Consider the following 16,143-nt stretch of genomic DNA (forward strand, 5'->3'; position numbering starts at 1 on the left):
TCGGCCTGTCGGTGTGCCTCGATGTTACTCTGATTAACTCGATGCATACACCACATGAAATGTTATCTCATCAGTAGGCTCATTTATCTCATTAACAGCAGTCGTACTAATAATTTTCATAATCTGAGAAGCCTTTGCTTCAAAACGGAAAGTTCTAACAACTGAACAAGCATCTACTAATTAAGAGTGACTGTACAGCTCTCCACCACCTTGCCACACATTCGAAGAGCCAATCTACGTGAAAACCTAAACGAAAAAGAAACTGAACCTCCAGAAACTGATTTCAAGCCAGTCCCATAATCTGTATGACTCTCGATATTAGTAAAATCATTACATAACTTTGTCAAAGTTAAGATATAGGATAAACCCTGTATGTCTTAATGGCTCACCCAGTTCAGTTAGGCCTTCAAGACGTTATATCCCCTATTATAGAAGAACTACTCACTTTCCATGACCACACTCTTATAATTATTTTCCTAATTCAGTTGCTGCAACTCTTAAGAATGACCTCCTGCTAGGTCTGATAAAAACTCTACTCTGGAAACAGAAAGAGGTCAGTGTAAGTTCGTTTCTACTTCACTTTCTTAACCCTAGGAAAGAAGGTATAGATTTCTCATGCTATTCATTCCAGCTGCGTATATGGGACACAATGTTAACCAGTGGAAATAATACAGACTTCATCCTTCAGGGGAATCTGGTTTGAGTCCAAGCTCAAATCCATACTAAGTGATTTGGGGCAAATTATTCAACTCCTGTGATCCACTTTTTATCATCTGAGGATAATAACAGCCACCTTGCAGGGCTGGGCGCGGTGGCTCACACCTGTAATCTCAGCACTTTGGGAGGCCGAGGTGGGTGGATCACTTGAGGTCAGGAGTTCAAGACCAGCCTGGCCAACATGGTGAAACTCCTGTCTTCGCTAAAAATACAAAAAAGATTTGCAGGGCGTGGTGGCGGGTGCCTGTAATCACAGCTACTCGGGAGAATGAGGCAGGAGAATCGCTTAAACCCAGGAAGTCGAGGTTGCAGTGAGCCGAGATTGCACGACTGCAGTTCAGCCTAGGGGACAGAGCGAGACTCCCTCTCAAAAAAATAAATAATAAATAAATAATACCCACCTTGCAGGATATAGGAAAAGAGTAGAAATATTAGTAAAGTATCTAGTTCAGTGCTTGGCACTCGGAAGTAAATAAATGGTACGTGGTGGTAGTAAGACAAACTCCATCTTGCAGGAACTTCATAGCATATATTACTACTTGACATGTAAGTTTAATGTCTGTCTGCCCCCGCAAGAATGTAAGGTTTTTCAGGTCAAAGCTGAATCCTAGCATCTTGAATAGTGTTTAGTGCTAAACAGATATCTGGCAAATGAATGGGTGAAAAAATAATAGGAAGACTGGGCTCATCAGACCTGATTAACCAAGTGCGCATCAAATACTCACGCATTATAAAGAACACAAAATGAGGCCGGGCGAGGTGGCCCACGCCTATAATCTCAGCACTTTGGGAGGCTGAGGCGGGCCAATCACGAGGTCAGGAGATCGAGACCATCCTGGCTAACACGGTGAAACCCCGTCTCTACTAAAAATACAAAAACAAAAAATTAGCCGGCCATGGTGGCGAGCGCCTGTAGTCCCAGCTACTCCGGAGGCTGAGGCGGGAGAATAACGTGAACCCGGGAGGCGGAGCTTGCAGTGAGCCCAGATTGCGCCACTGCACTCCAGCCTGGGCGACAGAGCGAGGACACGGTCTCAAAAGAAAGAGACAAAACTAGTCTTCGGCTGAGATGTCTCCAACATCCGCTGTCTCTCCATTTCCGCTGTCATTCTAGGGTAGGGTTTCAGAACCTCAGCACACTGACATTTTGAGCCAGATCGCTTTTTTGAGTTCTTGGGGTTGGGGAGTGGGGTGGGGACCTTGTAGAATGTTTAGCTGCATCCCTGGCCTCCATCCACTAGATGTCAGTAGCACCCCTCGGTAGTGACAACAAAATTGTCTCCAGACAGTGTCAATTGTGCTCTGGGAGGGGGGCGCTGGTTGAGAACCCCTGGTCTAGGGACATATTAGTGCCTTTGCTCACCAAAATTTTCCCTCCTGAAGTCCCCAAGACCTAATTCATCCTTTCCACAGATAATCAACACGAGAGACAGCTGGTCTCTATCCCTCACAACCAGGGAAGGGCACCTGAGCCTAGGTATTGGAAATGTCGAAGAAAAATTTCATGTCCTCAAGGAGTGCAACATCAAAGACAAAAACCCCAGGATGAAGATTGATGACGCCACTATTCCCATCTTCTTGAAGCATCCTGATCCTGTGAACTCTCCGGTCCTGTCTGTAACATCTCTCAGGGTGCTCCATCTTAACCCGCCTAACGCTGTAATTTGTTTCTGGTGGGTTTATCCACTCCGACAGTTTGGAGGCTCGCTGAGGGTAAACAGCATTTCTGTGCTGTCTTCGTGTCCCCACCGCTCAGCACAAGGGCGCAATCGAGCTTTAGGAAACGAGTGTTTTCTCAGCGTGAAGGGCAAGAGGCACCCAGCCCTTCAAAGGAGGCCTCACTGGGGAACCTGAACGGACTGGAGCTCCGAAGGGCAACAACGCCGGCACTCCAGACTGCCACGTTCCCCACGCGTCCCCAGAGGACCCAGTTCACTCTGCATCACGCAGCCACTCCGAGTTTTTGCGTCCAGGAACCCAGAGCGCAATCTGAAAGCCTCAGGACACAGAGCGGAGCCGCAACCCTTAAGCCCCGCCTCACCAGAAAAGGCCCTCACGGGCACGAATCGCCAGCCACGCCACCTTTTCTACTGCGTCACGCCTGAAGCTGTTGCGGAGCACGCCGGAAGTTGTTGCGGGGCACGCCGGAACCTCAAGAGGGCCAGACGCATGCGCAGTAACTAAGCCTGAAAAGAGAGGAGCGAGTCGCGCAGGTATGGTACCAAAGGACCGCCCTCTTCGCCTGGTTTCCGCCCTTCGATAATTGACAGCAGCTTGCGTCATATGCTGAGACCAATCACAATGCCTGAGAACCCAGGGCCCGGATCCAGCTGGGCATGCCGTCCTGTTTTAGGCGTTAGGTGAGAATAGCCCTGATAGAAAACGTGGCGCTTGCTGTGTGCCATGCGTAATTGTAAACATTTACACACTAACTCATACTTACAGCAACCCTACTCAGTCAGTGATATTACCATTTTCATCTTCCAGACGAGGAAGCCAAAACAGAGTTTAAGTGACTTTCGTTAAGGACTAGAACTCGTATCTAATCCAGTGGCTTTTTTTTCCCCCACTCTAAGTTGTTTTTATTTCTTAAGTAAGTACTGCAAAACGTTGTCACTTAAAACTGAAGTCTCCACGCCAGTAATCCCTGCACTTTGGGAGGCCGAGGCGGGAGGATCACTTGAGTCCAGGAGTTCGATGCTGCAGTGACACGTAATTGCCACTGCACTCCAGCCTGGGCGGCAGAGCGAGATTGTCTCAAAATAAATAAATGATAAATACAAATAATTAACAAAATATATTCATACTTTGCCTCTGAAATTACACGCCCTCCCTAGAGAAAATAACTGTTACTGAGGCAGAGGAATAGGGTCTGGAGGCAGGAAACCTAACTGATTCATGCTGACTTCTAGAACTAAATCAAAAGGAAAACCCCAACTTTCCCTTTCCCCACCTAAGTAAGGAAAGGACCCACGGTAAGGACCCACTGAAAGGACTGGAGGCTACTCCCTTTACAAACCCCATCACCTTTTCTGCGTGGCAGACAAAAATTTGAAAGTATCAGATGCTTGCATAGCGTGTAACCTTTGTAACTTCACTTCAGCCTCTGGTTGCGCAAAGCAACCTAAGGGAACCTAGGGCGGATTACGGGCCACTACTTCATTTACATAGGATGTACACCAAGTGACCAATAGGAAACCTGTAGAGGGTGTTTAAACCCCAGAAAAATTCTGGCACATGCCTGTTGAGCCCCTATGCTCTGCGGGCTGCCACCTTGTGGAGTGTACTTTTGTTTTCAATAAATCTGTGCTTTTGTTGCTTCATTTTTTTCCTTGCCTTGTTTGTGTGTTTTGTCCAACTCTTTGTTCAAAACGCCAAGAACCTGGACACCCTCCACTGGTAACATTACTAGTGTGTATATCTTTCTGGTTCTTAATGTATAATTTTTTTACATTTACTACATCTTGACGGTTTTTTCCATTTATATATATAATTTTTTGTTTTTTTTCTTTTTGTTTACATATATATATATATAATTTTTTAAAGCTGCATTTAGGCATGTACCACTTTTTAAAATGTTTTTCCATGCTCCTCCCCACCTCCCCCCACCACAATATATATAATCAACCATTTCTCTTTTGGTGGACATAGTAATACTTTTCTAATTTTCACGTGTGTGTGATTCTGGATTGGGTATTCTGGGTATATTTTGAAGAGGGAGCTACTGGATTGAGATGTGGAGTGTGAGACAAAGAAGTGTGGAGGATCATACTAAGGCTTCTATGTAGTCTTTCTGCCTTCAGTCTTGCCCCCCTTCATTCATCCATCATTTATGAAGGGCCTGGTAGCACAAAGGAGTAGTACCTCATCAGGATATAAATACAGGGAGTGGGATGTGAAATAGGTTGATGACACTTCTAAGAAAAGTATGCCATCTTTGATTAAGAATAACCATGGAGGAGTTTTTAAACACACGCATTTCTTACATAGATTATCTATTTTGATTCCTACAGTGTTCCTGCCACCTATTATAGTCATTTTACAGATGATGAGACAGAGTGCTATAAAGAGCCACTGACTACCCTAATTATTTGCAGAGTGCACCCAAATACTGAAGTTCTAGACTCCCAGAGCGTTGAACTTTCTGAGGCACCTTGCTGCCTTTCTATTCAGAGGGCAGGGTAGTAGATGACTAAATGGACAGAAAAGAGAGAGAGAAAGAGAAAGCAGAGCCCGAGCGTGGGAAAAAGCAAGGACAGAGCACTGTGTTGCATGTCAGATATATGTATATACATATAGATTCACACATATGAATTTCTCTTTCTCTCTGTGGCCTGGGGGTTGGATACCCTTGTTATAAACCATTAAATAAAACAGAAAACCTTAATTGCATAAGATAGAACCAAATAAATGAATAAATTGAGTTTAATTAGTAGCAGGATATTTACATAGTTTCAAAGTACTTCCCCATAAGACACTTACTAATTACAAAGAGGGAAACAATGGGAAAGCTGGTCAACACAACCTTCATTTAGTGATCCAAGTAACACCATTAAAAATGAAAACAACTGAAATATACACCCCCTGATAGGACACAATGAGAAGAATGCAATCTCGCATCTGTGATATTCCTGCCAAAGATGCTAACCTGACTCTATGTGTGAAGAAATGTCAAACCCAAACGGAGACATTGTCTACCAAATAACTGGCTAACAATCTTTTATAGTGTGGGAATCATGAAAGTCAAGAAAAAAACTGAAGAACCATCTCACACAGACAAAGACTAGAGACATGACAACTAAATGCAATGTGTGATTGTGAAGAAAATTCTTTTGCTATGAAAGGCATCGTTGGGACAGTTGCCAAACATTGAACTGGGTCTGCAGATTAGATAATGAAATGTATTAATGTTCATTAAAAAAATTTTTTTTTGAGATGGAGTCTTGCTCTGTTGCCCAGGCTGGAGTGCAGTGGCGCCATCTTGGCTCACTGCAGCCTCCACCTCCCGGGTTCAAGCGATTCTCTTGCCTCAGCCTCCCGGGTAGCTGGGATTATAGGCATGTGCCACCATGCCCAGCTACTTTTTGTATTTTTAGTAGAGATGGGTTTTCACTACGTTGGCTAGGCTTGTCTCGAACCCCTGACCTCAGGTGATCTGCCCACCTCGGCCTCCCAAAGTGCTAGGGTTACAGGTGTGAACCACTGCACCTGGCCCATTTTTCTAATTTTGATGGTTATATTGTGGCTCTGTAGGATAATGTCCTTGTTTGTTGAAAATACACAAGATATTTGGGGAAGACAGGGTATCAGGTTGCTAACTTACTCTCACATGATTGGAGGTCAGGGGAAGTCTTTGTTTCATGCTTCCAACTTTTCTGTAAGTTTGCGATTGTTTTTACAAAAAAAGAGTATGCACAGCTTTAGAGTCAAGAGGATTATGCTTTGATTCCCTGCCCTACCAAAGCATGATCTTGGGCAAGTTTCCTTTTGTGCTGCAGTGTCCTCATCTTAAAATGAGGACAAGCATATGCAGTGAGCCGAGATCACGCCACTGCACTCCAGCCTGGGCAACAGAGCGAGACTCTGTCTCAAAAAAAAAAAAAAAGAGGACAAGCATTATAGCACGTGGCTCATGGACTGTGAGGATTGAATGAGTGGAAGTGTGTAGAGTTTAGATCCTCATCTAGCACATGGTGAGTACTCAGTACACTTAGCCACCGTTGGTCAAATAGACTAGACCTTTTTGCAAAGTCATTAGTAGAGCTTCCAAATTAGTCTATTATTTAATTTTGTATCTATTTGAGACAGAATCTCACTGTGTCACCCAGGCTGAAGTGCAGTGATGCAATCACGACTTGCTGTAGTCTTTTTTTTTTTTGAGACGGAGTCTTGCTCTTTCGCCCAGGCTGGAGTGCAGTGGCGCAATCTCGGCTCACTGCAAGCTCCGCGTCCCGGGTTCACGCCATTCTCCTGCCTCAGCCTCTCCGAGTAGCTGGGACTACAGGCGCCCGCCACCACGCCCGGCTAATTTTTTGTATTTTTTAGTAGAGACGGGGTTTCACCGTGGTCTCGATCTCCTGACCTTGTGATCCGCCCGCCTCGGCCTCCCAAAGTGCTGGGATTACAAGCGTGAGCCACCGCGCCCGGCCTGTAGTCTTGAACTCCTGGGCTCAAACGTTCCTCCTACCTCACCATCCTGAGTAGCTGGGGATATAGGCAAGCACCACTACACTCAGCTAATTTTTAAATTTTTAGAAGAGACGGGATCTCACTATGTTGCCCAGGCTGGTATTAAACTCCTAGGTTCAAGTGATCCTCCCCCCTCGGGCTCCCAAAGTGCTGGGATTACAGTTGTGTGAGCCACTGCATCCTACCATAGTCTCTGATTCAGAGCTCACATACTAAAGTGTGTATGCATCAAGCCAAAGTCACTTTTCAATTTCTATTTCTTCCCAGTTCCCTGATTCTAATCTTTCCTAATCTTTCCTGGACTTGAGCCTGAAGGCTGAGAGAATGGAAAAGGATTGACTGTCTTCATTGGCAGCTTCAGAATTTGCTCATTTGAGGTATTCAGGAAGCCTTTGATACCTTAAAGGGAAAGGTATGGGATCCAGACAGACTCTGAGAAGGGCTCTATGCAGTGGGCTCTCAAACACTTAAATCCACTGAGCAGATGAGCATATTCAAATGCTTTTCATTTCTATTTTACTAAGGTTGGTGAATCTTTCATAGGTCTTGGTGGTTTTAGTGTTTTGTTGTTGTTGTTTGTTTGTTTGTTTGTTTTTTAGACAGAGTCTCATGTTGGCCAGGCTGGTCTTGAACTCCTGACCTCAAGTGATCTGCCCACCTCATTCTCCCAAAGTGCTGGGATTACAGGTGTAAGCCATTGTGCCCGGCCTTTGGTGGTTGTTTTGTCTGTCATTTCCTGAATTTCCAACTGAACAAGACACCAAACATATTTTTTCTTCCTGGACACCTAGAAATAGGACTCCAACCTCTCAATAACAAGGAGCTTGCTTCATATTTGCTTCTTTTCCTCCCAAATTTTGACCTTGTTTCATGCACACCATTGAGAATGGAACATAAGCTTATGTGTGTTGACGAAGTTATATGCAACCCCTGTGATGTATTCATTTCCTCATCATAGCCAGTCAGATTGTTCTTCTCCCTCTAATTCCCTGTGTCTTACCACACCCAGAACTCCGTGTTAGTTACAAAATGTCCAATTTTTTCCATATGGAGGCTCTACAGCACTCATATGTCTCAGGAATACCTGTCCATTTTCTTCCTATTTCCCCCCAAGTTATTTCACAACTTAAATGAATTGACTGGAGAATACAACTGTTCAGTCTCTTGGTACTGTTTCATAAATTAATCAGCTGGCATTTTGGTTTACATAACAGCTTTAGGAGCTTGGTCATTGTGAACCTACCTCTTGAGAACTTGACCTAATCTGAGTGTACCGATCAATGAAAATGTTGAGCCTGGCCATGTGCGATGACTCACACCTGTAATCCCAGCATTTTGGGAGGCTGAGGGTGGATCACTTGAGGCCAGGGGTTTGAGACCAGCCTAGCCAACATGGTGAAACCCTGTCTCCACCAAAAAAAAAAAAAAAATTGGCCTGGCATGGTGGCATACACCTGTAATCCCAGGTACTCAGGAGGCTGAGGCACAAGAATTGCTTGAACCCAGGAGACAGAGGTTGCAGTGAGCTGAGATCGCCACTGCACTCCAGCCTGGGCAACCGAGCAAGGCTCTGCCTCAAAAAAACAAAAAACAAAAAACAAAACACAAAACAAAAAAAAACCAGTGTTGAGCCTGCAAGGCTCTGGACTTTAATAAATTCGCCAAGATAATGTTACCAGTTGTCTACTTCTAGAGACGTATCTGAGTATTGCTGTATGAGGAACTGGCAAAATGGATTTGATCTGCTATTGGAAAAACAAATTCACGACAGGACAGTATGATTAGATGTCTTTGGAAGGAATTATGGGAATGTGGAAAAAGGAACATTTATCATTGTTTGTTCAATGCTGTCCAAGGGATGGGATGACCCCAAAGTGGCAACTATGAAAACGGTCCATTTGACAAATATAGTTCTTAGCAAGGTAAAGGAGGACTCATGAAGCTTATTAATTATACTTGCTAAACATTTATTGAGTATCTACTATGTATAAGGCATGTGTTTCAAAATTATAGGGACACAAAGCCAAAGAAAGGCCCTTTTGAACTAGTTCTAAAACCTATTGATTCCGTTTTCTATGGCAATATAGTTGTCATGCAACTTTCTTATATTAATCTGGCTTCTCTGTCCGGGAAAATAGTAAATGAACTGTGGCATCAGGTGGGGATCCCTTTGACAATTCTAGGAATGTGCAGAATCACAAACTGGCATTCTGATCCCAACATGTGAGTTCCTGAAAGATGAGTTATTGTGTGCTGAACTCATTGCTGAATGTTAGGAACTGCAGGGCTTCAAGACTAGATCTTGAGGCAAAGAACATACTTTATGGATGGATGATCTTTCCTAGGGTCTTAAATTTGCATAAAGAATCTTAGGACATTCCATTATCCACTGACCAGACTAGCATACCCAAGTGCTGGTAGGACATCTGATGTCTGGGACTTTTGGGTGGGATGATTTCAATAAGACAGTAGCAAGGGACCCTCTTTGCCTAGAATCAAAAGGCAAATGACCTTTTTATTTTGTTTTGTTTTATTTTTGGAGACGGAGTCTTGCTCTTGTCACCCAGGCTGAAGTGCAGCTGGGCAGTCTCAGCCTCAGCTGGGCAGTCCTGCCTCAGCCTCCCAAGTAGCTGGGACTACAGGTGTGCACCACCACCCCCAGCTAATTTTTGTATTTTTAGTAGAGACGGGGTTTCACCATGTTGGCCAGGATGGTTTCGATTTCTTGACCTCATGATCCGCCCGCCTCAGCCTCCCAAAGTGCTGGGATTACAGGCGTGAGCCACTGTGCCCGGCCTACTTGTTCTTTTCATCTAGGGCTTAAGAGAGCTGAGGAACTGATTTACTAATCTGATAATTAGATCATCTTTCTTTTCAGAAGTTCTTCCTGAAACCCATCCTACTACCTCCTGCCAGTACAAGTGCTTGTTCCCTTGTGTCCCTTTAGGGAAAAGAAATAGACAGGGCCGGGCGCAGTGGCTGATGCCTGTAATCCCAGCACTTTGGGAGGCCAAGGCAGGCAGATCACTTGAGGCTGGGAGTTCGAGACCAGCCTGGGCAACATAGTGAAACTCGTCTCTACTAAAAATACAAAAATTATGCGGGCGTGGTGGTACATGTCTGTAATCCCGGCTACTCAGGAGGCTGAGGCAGGAGAATCACTTGAACCCAGAATGTGGAGCTTGCAGTGAGCTAAGATAATGCCATTGCACTCCAGCCTGGGCAACAACAGTGAAACTCTACCTCAGAAAAAAAAAAAAGAAAGAAAGAAACAGACAGAAAGACACTGCTCATCTTCTTCCAAAGTTGTTTGGTCTGTGGGGGGCTGGTATTAAACAAAGTGAACAGGGATTTTCCCCCTCCCCAAATCCTAGAATTCAAGAACTAGAAATGGGGGAGTTTGAATCTTAAAAGAAGTCAATTAAGGATGAATGCAAGTAAAAAATACATAGTTAATAGTAAATTTATGGAAATTATTACTCCTAAGAGACATCACAGTTTAAAAACATTAAAATTTGGCCGGGCATGGTGGCTTGCACCTGTAATCCCAGCACTTTGGGAGGCCGAGGCGGGAGGATCACAAGGTCAGGAGACCAAGACCATCCTGGCTAAGAAGGTGAAACCCCGTCTCTACTAAAAATACAAAAATTAGCCGGGCGTGGTGGCAGGCGCCTGTAGTCCCAGCTACTTGGGAGGCTGAGGCAGGAGAATGGCGTCAACCAGGGAGGTGGAGCTTGCAGTGAGCCAAGCTGCACTCCAGCCTGGGCAACAGAGCGAGACACTGTCTCAAAAAAAAAAAAAAAATTTAAATTTAAATTTAACAAACACAGATACAATGCATGATTAGGGAAATCTAGGCTACTTGGAAGGGACTTTAACTTTTGATGTTTGCATCAGGGAAAACAACCAAGCTCCTTTAAAATGTATTTTCTAATTCTGCTGTCAAAGAAAGAATTCTGGCGGAATGGACCATGGGCTGAGTCAAGGTGGCAGTTCTAATAAGCCCAGGATCTTATAAAATAGGGGGAAAAAAAAAGACTAAATGCTTGGCAGTACATCAAATAAATACAAAAATTCAACAGCACAAATTTAGACTGGAAAAGGCTAGAGAAGCACAAATATCCCAGGAGTACAAGGAGATCAAGGTTACATCTCTCTGCAAGCTGAAGGCAACTTGCAATGGGTGTCCCAGAGAGAAAAATGAACAAAAGGAGGCTCCATGTAAGGGCGGGGGAGTAAGCTTTCTGCTGTGTACCGCATTAGCAATTCCTTATCCCAGCGTCTTACCTGATTTGCCTAGCATTTTAAAAAGGATAACGGAGTACACAGATTTTTAGAGAAGAGGGAGAAGGAGGACATAGGTCCTGTGAAGTATGGCCAAGACGGGAGACTTGCTTAGGAGGAAATAGTTAAAGGGAGAAGTGGGTTTTTTACTTCCAATTATTTTTTTCTCAGACCATTCTCCATAACAAATTTTCTTCCAATTAATGTCTTCACTATTATGAGGAGATTTTAAAAATTTCTGCTTCATAAGCAAGTGCTCTCCTTCTCTATGGAAAGCAAAAAAAAAAATAGGGAGGCTGAGGCAGGAGAATTGCTTGAACCCGGGAGGCAGAGGTCGTGGTAAGCCAAGATCGTGTCACTGCGCTCAGGACTGGGCGATAGAGCAAAACTCTTTCTCAAAAAAAAAGAAAAAGAAAAAAGTCTTAAATTCAGAGCAGTAGAAATTGCGATTGGGCATTTTGAGATGTTGGTGTGATAAAATATTGATTAAATTCTTTGGCAAGAGAAAAATAAGGTATGCTTAGAGATTTGCCTGCCTGAAGGCGCTGAATATATCTTTTTTTTGGGGGGAGAGACGGAGTCTCTCTCTGCCCCCCAGGCTGGAGTGCAGTGGCGCGATCTCAGCTCACTGCAAGCTCCGCCTCCCAGGTTCACGCCATTCTCCTGCCTCAGCCTCCCAAGTAGCTGGGACTACAGGTGCCCGCCACGACGCCCGGCTAATTTTTTCTATTTTTAGTAGAGACGGGGTTTCACCGTGTTAGCCAGGATGGTCTCGATCTCCTAACCTCATGATCCACCCGCGTCAGCCTCCCAAAGTGCTGGGATTACAGGCGTGAGTGAATATATCTTAAGTTCTTTTTTTTTTTGAGTCAGGGTCTCACTGTGTCACCCAGGCTGGAGTGTGCAATGACAGCTCAGTGCAGCCTCAACCTCCTGGGCTGAAGCAATCCTCCCGCCTCAGCCTTCAAAGTGTTAGGTTCACAGGCGTGAGCCACTGCACCCAGCCTATACCCTAAGTCTTTTATGATCCTTTTCTGCTTGAGGACTCTGTTCCCAGAACAGAGGTGTGCATGCAAAAGGGTTTTTGTTTGTTTCATGTTAAGAATTTCCCAGCTTCCTCCTGGACCATTCCAGAGATGACTTTTGTGAAGGGGTTCTTAAAATTGTTGTTTTAAAACTTCCCTTTGGGGCCGGGCACGTGGCTCAAGCCTGTAATCCCAGTACTTTGGGAGGCCGAGGCGGGCGGATCACAAGGTCAGGAGATCAAGACCATCCTGGCTAACACAGTGAAACCCCATCTCTACTAAAAATACAAAAAATTAGCCGGGTGTGGTGGCGGGCGTCTGTAGTCCCAGCTACTCAGGAGGCTGAGGCAGGAGAATGGCGTGAACCTGGGAGGCGGAGCTTGCAGTGAGCTGAGATCGCGCCACTGCACTCCAGCCTGGGTGACAGAGCGAGACTCCGTCTCAATAATAATAATAATTTACTGTAATATTTCTAGGTATGCATGTTTTTCCCCCTTTTTGGCCTTTATTCTTATCTATCCTATATACTCTTTTTGTGGTGTTCTTTTGTCTTTAATCCTGGGACATTCTTGGTCATTCTTCAGATATTTTCTATATTAATTATTGTTTGTTTTTCTCTCCTTCTGATACTCCTTCTCACACAAATGCAAGGAGAATGTTTCCATTTCTTCTTCCCACTCCATAGCTAAGCTGTGTGTGTGTGTGTGTGTCTTCCCTCCCATCCCTTCCTGATGCCTTCTAGAGGTGTTCCTCATTCTGATCTTTCTGCTTACCGATTCCTTATTTGACTGTATCCTTTGGCTCCGTCACTGAGCCAAGATTGTGCCATTGTACTCCTGCCTGGGCGACAAAGCGAGATCCTGCCTCAAATTAATTAATTAATTAATTAATTTTCCCAGTCAGCCCAACTGTTTTATTTCATGTGTCTTTATTTCATGTGTTGTGTTTACTATTCCCTGTGCACATCAGCTACCTTGGTGATAAAGTGAGTGAAGGAAAGACCAACGGTCAGGCCCCGGCTGTGCTCCACCAGGCAAGTTTAGACAGGGAGTGGGGCAACACCCTCAGAGCATAGTACTTCTGGCAACACTCTCTGGGCTTGAACTCTTCCTATTTGTCAACCCTGTTTGTCATTGCTCCACCAGGGACCCTGCCTTCAGTTAACATGCTATGCTTCTGATTTGGGTATGTTCTTTTCAAGAGAGTTGTTGGGATAATGAGAGGGCGGGTGAGCACAGAACCCCAAAGGGGAGCCAATTTCCTACACCAGTTGTTTTCTGCTCTCCATCCTAGTCTGGCTACCTACCCAAGCTTACATTGTCCTCCCAGGAGACAGGTGCTAGGTTTTTGGTTGTTTTTCCTGCCTCACAGTTTTGACAGGCTGATAGACAAAAAGTGACCAATAAATATCTTCCCAATGTTGAATGAATGAATGAGCACACAGAGTACATAACTTTCAAAAAATTTTAGGGAGTAAACTTAGGCGGAGTAATCCTTAGGCAGAGATAAGAACAGAATACATTTTTGTCAGCAGGTTAATTTAAGTGTTGATTTGAGAACTGCAGAAGGTAATAAACAGTAGCTTATGGCACGAGGAATTCTGGTTGCAAAGAACTCTTGTTTGGTTAAGTATGTTATTATAAAACCACAATGATAAATTATGGCAAGTATTAACTGGCCATAAAGGATCTTTCACAGCAGTTTGTAGCACACTTCTTGACTATCAGGACACTGGGTGTTAAAGTATAGAGTAACTACTTTAGAAAAACTCCAGACAGAGGATCAAGGAAGGAACACTAACCAAGGGAAAGGAGAGAAAATTCCTCATTACGAGGAAGCATGATAACAAATGAGGAAGAAAGTAGAATAGGGACATTAAATTTTGGGGTCCATTTTTCTTCTTAGAAGTTACCCAAATAGGATGGTCAAATGCTAATTAAAATGAAATAAAATCAAGCAGGTATACTAAGAGGGAGGTAAACTATAATGAAATTTTAATGCTTTGAATATTTATTTACACATTGTTTCAAGAAAAAGAAATTAAAGCCAACGCAAGTGAGTAAATGAGAAACTCTTCTGAGGGCACTTTGAACTCCTGGGGAGATGCCCGGTGTAATTATTGTTAGTTTTTTGTTCAGTAGGCTTTTAGGAAACCGACAATTAACTGATGCCACTGAACTCTTAATGAATGAAGCACTCTGGGGCTTGTTAAAAGTTCAAGAGTAGATTACTTAGTTTCAAGTTATTAATAACTTGCTCCAGGGATCATTAGAAGCATCTAGTATCCCTTCCGGACCACTCTCATTACAAGGCGTCTGGGATGCCTAGTGTTCTCATAAATGGATACTCCAGGGAGGAGGTCAAGAGGGTCCTCTTACAAAGCCATCTTGAGAAGTCAGTAAAGTTTGGGTCACCCTCTGGGGAAGGGAAAGGCAGCTCCTGTGTTCTCAATGAGCTTTGCTCCTATGGGACAGAGGTCCTCCACTGAGTAGGAATTGTTCCTCAAAGATGGTTTAGGGCAGAGATTGTCAAGAATTATCTCTTACAAACTGAACTATTTAAGGGTGAAATGTTAGAATGTCTGAGATTTACTTTAAAATACTCTAGAGCAAACCAACAACCCTCTAAATGCCAAAAATAAAAAAAACTGGAGGGGATAAATGAAACAAGATTGACAAAATGTTGGTGATTTTTAAGGCCTGGAGGGGGTTCATTATACTATTCTCTTTATAACTATATATATATGTTTGATAACTTCCATAAGAAAAACCTCTAAGTGGGTACATATAAAAGGATTGTCAATTTCCTATATATATTATAAGTCAGTTATTACTCTATGTATTTATTAGAATTCTTTCAGTTACAATTAACAGAAACCCCAATTCACATTGGCTTAAACAATAAAGGGAATGTATAGATTCACGTAGCTGAAAAGTACTGGGCAGTTCTAGGTATGAGGTGATGCTTGATCCTATAGCTCAATGATGTTACCAAGGACTGAATTTCTATCACTCTGTTCTGCTTTCTATGATGCTGGTTTCATCCTAAGGCTCATATATCTCCCAGTTTCAAGAGATACATGCATCATCCGGCAAGAGCTGGGTTACATGCGTCATCCGGCAAGAGCTGAATTTGTTCTAGCACCTCCAAGAAAAGTCCCAATAGCACCAGCTTAAGGCCATATGCCTAACCCTGAGCCATTGTCTAACCAAGGAGATAGAATCTTTCTCTTACTGAGGTTAGGTCACATTCTCCATTCCTGGAAACCAGGATCAGGAAACTCTCAGATCTCCAAATGGAATCAGGATTGACAGAGAGGAAAAAGGGTGAAATGGATGTTAGGAGGCAGTCAACAAATGTCTGCTACACTCCCCATGTGTAAAGCTTCTAGTAGAATAGAACAGAGGGCACTGAACCATATCTTCTAAAACTGCAATAGAGGTGTGAAGCTGTGGTCAGAGATCAGGGACCTGGATGGTCTGTAGAGGTGGAAGATTTCCTTAAGGCAGTGTCTGGTGTGGATGGGAATGGTTTTGAGAGTGCAATGTGCTTCATTTTGGAGAGTGTATTTACTTCCGAAAGAAAGGCATCATTTTGCCTGGTGTAGGGTGAGTGCTGGGTTTGTTCTGGGCGTCCCAGGCTGTCATCATAAGAATGCACTTGAGCCAGGCACGGTGGCTCACGCCTGTAATCCCAGCACTTTGGGAGGCCGAGGCGGGCTGATCACGAGGTCTGGAGTTTAAGACCAGCCTGACCAACATGGTGAAACCCTGTCTCTACTAAAAATAAAAAAATTAGCCGGGCTTGGTGGCGCACACCTGTAATCCCAGCTACTCAGGAGACTGAGGCAGGAGAATCGCTTGAACCCAGGAGGCAGAGCTTGCAGTGAGCCGAGATCGCACCACTGCACTCCAGCCTGGGCAACAGA

At 44.0% G+C, this 16,143-nt stretch overlaps 1 long non-coding RNA gene across 1 annotated transcript in view; it reads right to left on the reverse strand.

The window, feature by feature from the left end:
- The window catches only part of LOC129462125 (uncharacterized), a 34,119-nt gene extending 30,085 nt beyond the window's left edge, over positions 1-4,034 (reverse strand). Inside the window, exon 1 of the long non-coding RNA XR_008650770.2 lies at positions 1,443-4,034. This is a non-coding gene — a long non-coding RNA (uncharacterized lncRNA). The remainder of the gene's footprint in view (positions 1-1,442) is intronic.
- Between the last annotated feature and the right edge of the window lie 12,109 nt (positions 4,035-16,143).

Source organism: Symphalangus syndactylus, chromosome 14 (assembly GCF_028878055.3).
Source record: "Symphalangus syndactylus isolate Jambi chromosome 14, NHGRI_mSymSyn1-v2.1_pri, whole genome shotgun sequence".
NCBI classification, from domain to species: domain Eukaryota; kingdom Metazoa; phylum Chordata; class Mammalia; order Primates; family Hylobatidae; genus Symphalangus; species Symphalangus syndactylus.